Here is a 6,107-nt window from a genome sequence, read left to right as displayed (position 1 = left end):
GACTAATATTCTCGATAAAAGTCACAAAAATCAGCTTTGTATTGCACATAATGTTACGCCTTTATAATTTCACTAGCACAAGTTAGTTCCTTTTGAAGAGCTCTCTCTCTCCTTTGTCTCCTCCATCCCCACCTCTAACAACAAACGTGAGGAGCTTATGGAGCTTCTTTGTCACTAAGATTGAGACAATCTGATCAACTGCCTCTGCTGCTTCCCTCCCTTCCACTTGCCCACCGGGCCAAACTGTCTGTAAATTTCCTTCTTGACCAAGCCCTGAACTCACATCCTTTTCCAGTTTCTCTTCTATCTCCTTCCCCCTCACAGATCATCCTGTCCATGAGATCCACCTGCTTTCTTGATCCCAGCCTCACAAAACTGCTGACCATTCAACTTCTCCATGTTAGCTGATATCATTCAAAAATATTTCTCTTAAATTCACCATCAGTAATCATAATTTAAAAACAATTGACCCCACCATCTTTGCAAACTGCTGCCTCAATTCCGACCTCCCTTTCCTCTCCAAAATCCTGGTAATTGGAGTTCTCCAAGGAGCTCTCCTTCGCTGCTCTTATTTCTCATCTGCATGCTGTCACTGGGCAACATTATCCAAGGTGAGTTTATGACCACATATCCACAGCATCACTAAAAGCAGGTAGTTCAATCTCCATAATGTCACCTGTCTCCACCCCAGCTGATCTGCTGCTGAAACCCTCTTCCATGCTCATGTTACCTTTAGACTTGACAATTCTAGTACATTCCTGATGAGCCTCTCACCTTCACCCCACCCCCACACAGAAATGTGAGGTCATCCAAAACTCTGCCCATGTGCTTTCTCACACCAAGCCCGGTTCACCCATCCCCCTGTGCTCACTGACCGGTAATGGCACCTGGTCACGTGATGACTCCATTTTAAAATTCACATCCTTGTTTACAAATCCCTCCATGGTCTCATCCCTCCCGATCTGTGTAATCTCCAGTTCCACACCCTCTGAGATATCAGCGCTCCTCTCATTCTGGACTCTTTAGCATCGCTGATTTTAAATACCATTGGTGGCTGGGCATCGGCATGAAACTCTGAAATATCCACCCGAAACTCACCTCTTTCAAATGAATATGCTTATTAAAATGTATCTCCAATCAAGCTTTTGGCCATCTACCCTAATAGCTCTGAGGCGGGGTCATCCTGACTCAAAACATTGGCTCTATTCTCTCTCCACAGATCTATTGAGATTTCCAGCATTTTCTGTTCTTGTTTCAGATTTCAACATTTTGCTTGTACCCTAATATCAGCCTGTGGAACACAGTGCAATTTTGTTTCTTTATGAAACACCACTGAAGTATCTTGGAATGTTTTATGACATTAAACGTCTTCTATAAATACAAGTTATTACTGTTTCACAACAGTCAGTTTGAGCAAAATAAGATTCCACAAACAACAATCAGGCCAACTTATTAATCCAGTTTTTTTGGTGATGTTAGTTAAAACATGAATGTTGGTCCCACTGCACCAGGAGAACTGGACAGTACGTGGAGTGAAAGTTATTCCGTTTATTTAAAATCTTTCACACTCTCAGAACATCCTAAAGTGATTCAGAATCAATGGTGAATTTTGGAAGGAAGAATGAGGAGAGGCAGAATAAACTAAATGGGACCATTTTAAACAGAGTGCAGGAACACAGTGATCTGGGAGTGGATGTCCACAAATCCTAGAATCTATCAGGACAGGTTGATCAAATAGTATATAATATCCTTTATGGGGTCAAAGATAACACCTCTCTGGGAAGGAATGATTCAGGTGCAAAAACATTGATTGGTGTAGTATACGGACCACCAACCAGGGTTTCAGACTTGCTCGTTGAATCTGTTTATTCCATCTCATCTTATATTCAGCTCATTTGAAAATTACTAACATACTGTGGTATTCAGGCATCTGGGCATAGTGAGTTTTCTGTTCAGATTAGCTCAGATTTCCATATTATAAAATGGATCTAGAAGGACTGGAAATGATGCATGGTGGCACAGTGGTTAGCACTGCTGCCTCACAGGGACCCAGGTTTGATTCCTGACTTGGGTCAGTGTCTGTGTGGAATTTGCACATTCTCTCCATGTCTGCGTCAGTTTCCTCAGGGTGCTCCGATTTCCTCCCACAGTGCAAAGAGGTGCCGTTAAGTGGATTGGCCATGCTAAACTGCCCCTTAGTGTCAGAGGGACTAGCTGGAGTAAATGCATGGGGTTATCGGGATAGGGCCTGGGTGGGATTGTGGTCGGTACAGACTCGATGGGCTGAATGGCCTCCTTCTGCACTGTAGGGATTCTATGATTCTATGAAAAAATACTAGAATAATGCTAGAACTGACAGTTTACACCCAGCAAGAATGTTGTACTAAATCTCTGACCCTTTAAGATAATGAAAAGATTTGACAGAATAAACAAGTGGAAGATGTTTCCACTTGCTGACAGATTAAAATAAATATCAGTCACTAATAAATCTAATGTGTAGTTCTGGAGCAGGAGTTTCAAACAAGGATCAAAACAGAGTGTGCTGAAAATACAGAACATAGCTGTGGATGGAGAAAGAAGGTTAATGTTTCAGATCTGAGCACTGATGCAGTGCAGTTCTGATGAACGTCCCTGGGCCTGAAATACAGACTCAGGTTCTGCCTTCACAGATGCCACCAGATCTGCTGAGTATTTCCATAATTTTCCATTTTTAATTCTTCTTTCAAGCCTCTGTCCAAAGATGTGAAAGTTAGGTGGATTGGCGATGCTAAATTTCTCCTTAGTGTCCCAACATGTGTAGGTTAAGGGAATTAGTGGGGTAAATGTGAGGGGTTGTGGAGTGGGTCATGGGACTGGGCAAGATGCTCTATCAGAGAGTTGGTGCAGACTCGATGGGCTGAATGATCTTCTGCACTGTAGGGATTCTACGATCTGCAGGATTTTGTTTTTCTTCAACTGGAGAGCACTGAGAATAGGAAACTAATTTCAGAAGGTTTTGATATCCCTGTCTCCGCTTGAAGCTCACGGGTAAAATCCCACCATGAAAATAAATATTTCCCTGCCGAATGTGGAAATTTATTCACTCAGTCATCCCATTTACTGACACAACAGCACAAAGGGACACCAGAGGGAGACCACTCAGACACTTCACATGAGCAAAGAGATTGTCTTAGTTTTCTCACTGGTTAACCCTTTGGCTTTAAAAGTTCAAAGCACATTCTTATCAGCATGGGGCAGTTTAACTGTTCTGATGGGGAGAAAGAAAGATCTTTTCCATCCAACCTGTTGAGACGCCACTGAGTTTACATCAAACTGTACATGTCGTTCTAATGTTAATTACACCCGTGAGGAAGGCTTATGCTCTTAGTTGCTCCATCAATTAATTAAAAAGAAGTTGGTCCTTTAGCCCAATGACTCCAATCTAATCGAATCCCAAATCATAATTTTATATTCTGTGACAACTTATTTCAATGGCGGGGTCCTTTCCCAGCATTCACCACGGGTGAGAAAGTGCCCTATCCAAATTGCAAGAGCTCCCAGCGCAAGCGCAACGCCCGGCTGTGGCTGGAGCATGCGGACTGTGACCAGCTGCAAGGAGCTGGAAGCAAACAGTTGAGTGTAGCTGAGTAATGGAGCCAGTGGCTGTGTGGGGAGGGATAGAGCCAGTGGAGCGGGCAGAGAGGCTTCATAAATACCGTAGGGAGAGCTGAGATCCCGAATAACAAGTCAGTAGCCCCGTCTTGGCACGAATAGAATATGAGCTGTGAGGCGCCTCCCGGTCAAAGGCCCTGGTTAGCGGCCGCCATCTTTATGGGGGGCAATTTGCAGCAGGGAGCATGTGCGGCCGCCATGTTTATCGGGGGCCTTGAACAGCAGGGTGCATGCTCAGTAATCCCGGTCAGGGGTTAGCAGGAGACATGGGTTGCCAACCCTCCAGGGTTGGACTGGAGTCTCCAGGAACTGAAGTTCAATCTCCAGCACACACTCTGTGCAAACCCTGGGAAAGATAATAGAAAAATATTTTTTTTTGTAATTATCTTTTTTTGTCACACATAAAAACATTGAAAGTGGGGTAAAGACTGTCCGGATAATAGTCAATCATATATCCAATTGGGAATGAGTCTTTTTGCTTTCCACTTGGCCAAAGGGGGCAGTGTGTCAGAAGGATGGATGTATTGGCCAACTAATGGCTGGAGAATGAGATAAAATGTGTTAAATTCTCCAGGAAAATAATTAATCACAGTTAGTAATCCTCGAGAAGAATGTGTGAATTTCTACCCTGGACTGATTGTCATCGTTTCTGTAAATTTACAGGTTACTGGAAGTGGAGAATTGACAGACAGGAAACTCAAACCAAACATCACATTGTGATCTGACAGATCCACTCGATGCATCAGAACCTGAATATCAGCAGCATCTGATTGTGGAAGGTAACAGGTTTTTTTGTTCTGTCTGTGAGAGATGATTTCAGGTCTCAGTGTGACTGGAAAAGCCCCGAGATTCGTAAACCCTGGTTAGTGCTCAGTTCTGGGCAACAAACCTTAGGAAGGACACAAGGCCTTGGAGGGAATGTAGCAAAGATTTACCTGAGCAATATCTGAACCACCAGGTTAAATTACAAAACCAGACTACATAAAATATTCATGGACTACAGAAAAGGTCATTTGGCCCACTGAGTCCCAGCTGTCTGGAGCAATCCAATCAATCCTATTGCCTTGCTCTATCCCTGTATATTCACAGCTTTATTTCCCTCAAGTGTCTATCCAATGTCCTTTTGAAATTATTCATCATGCCTATTTCTACTCTGCTTGTAGGCAGTAGATTTTGGTTCATTACCACTTACTGTGTAAAAATGTTCTCCCCCATATCCCCCTCTATCTCTTATCTAAAAATGTAAAACTCTGTCCTAATTCTCGTATGATCAGCTAACAGGAACATATTTTCTTTGTCTGTGATCTAAACCTGTCAGAACTTGAATCAAGTCTTCCCTCAGCCTCCTTTGATGGGATCATTCCAGTAAATCTCCTCTGCACCTTCTCAAGAACCTTCACATCTTCCTAAAGTCTGCTGACCAGAACGGGACACAATACTCGAGTTGTGACCTAACCAGAGCTTGAGAATGATTCAGCAAAACCTCCCTATTTTTGTATCAATATTTCTGTTTATGAAGCTCAAGATCCAATTTGCTTTGCTAACTACTCTCTCATAATCTTTGATAAATATACAAATTTCCTCTCCTTTGCCTCCCACCTTTGTCTCTCTCCAGCCATAGAGACCAAAGCCTTGCATGGGTCCAGACCGGGTGGCAGGTTTCCTTTCCTGAAGGACATTAGTGAACCAGTTGGGTTTTCACAATAATCCAGCAGCTTTCCTGATCACTTGATCCTCGTGCTGACCCTTACAGTACCAGATTCATTCAGCTCAATTTCACAACCTGTCATGTTTTAAATCAATCTCACAGGATATTAGGAGGGAAGACTTTTCAGCCAAAAACCTCTAAACAAACATCACATCAGAATCTGACTGAGTCACCCAATTTAACTTAACCTGAATATCATCGGTCTTTGAACCTGGAAGGAGAAAGCACCGTTCACAGTGGGGAGAAACCATACACATGTTGTGTGTGCGGACGAGGCTTCAACCAATCATCTGCCCTGTCAAGACACAAGTGCAGTCGATTCAGGGAGAAATTTCCAGCGTACAGTTTAGTGTGGTGTTACATCCCCAGCCTACAGGATGTGGGCGGACAACATTCCCCCCTTTCTCCCTACACCCCACAAACAAGATTCCCGGAGAGAGGGATCTACTCTTGAGTTACAGTCAGTACATTGAATCAATGCAGTAGATTGTGTGGACATAAAAGATTCTCCAGCTCTCCATTCACCTGGATCCATCTTGTGGATAAATGTTATGAAGTATTATTTCTCCCGAGCCTTCAATTGTCCCAGTCCAAAATTCCTTTAGCTTTTTTTTTCATTGTCTCAACATCCATTTGTCTATGGAGGTCTGTGTCAGTGCCTTGATCATTTCAAAATGTTTTCTTACTCTTCAGGCCATGTTAACTTGCACATCGTGTATTCTTAGGGAGTCTGTATCAGTGTCCTGTA

General features: G+C 43.1%; 1 long non-coding RNA gene across 1 annotated transcript; it reads left to right on the top strand.

Moving 5' to 3' along the window:
• Positions 1 to 3,611: 3,611 nt before the first annotated feature.
• LOC144485941 (uncharacterized) lies at positions 3,612 to 5,120 on the top strand. The gene is made up of 3 exons (XR_013496203.1): positions 3,612 to 3,725; positions 4,315 to 4,430; positions 4,970 to 5,120. It is a non-coding gene; the product is annotated as an uncharacterized LOC144485941 (long non-coding RNA).
• The last annotated feature ends 987 nt before the right edge of the window (positions 5,121 to 6,107 follow it).

Source organism: Mustelus asterias, unplaced genomic scaffold (genome assembly GCF_964213995.1).
Source record: "Mustelus asterias unplaced genomic scaffold, sMusAst1.hap1.1 HAP1_SCAFFOLD_250, whole genome shotgun sequence".
NCBI lineage: Eukaryota > Metazoa > Chordata > Chondrichthyes > Carcharhiniformes > Triakidae > Mustelus > Mustelus asterias.
Note: the sequence above shows the minus strand (reverse complement) of the source record. Positions and strands in the feature narration are given on the sequence as shown.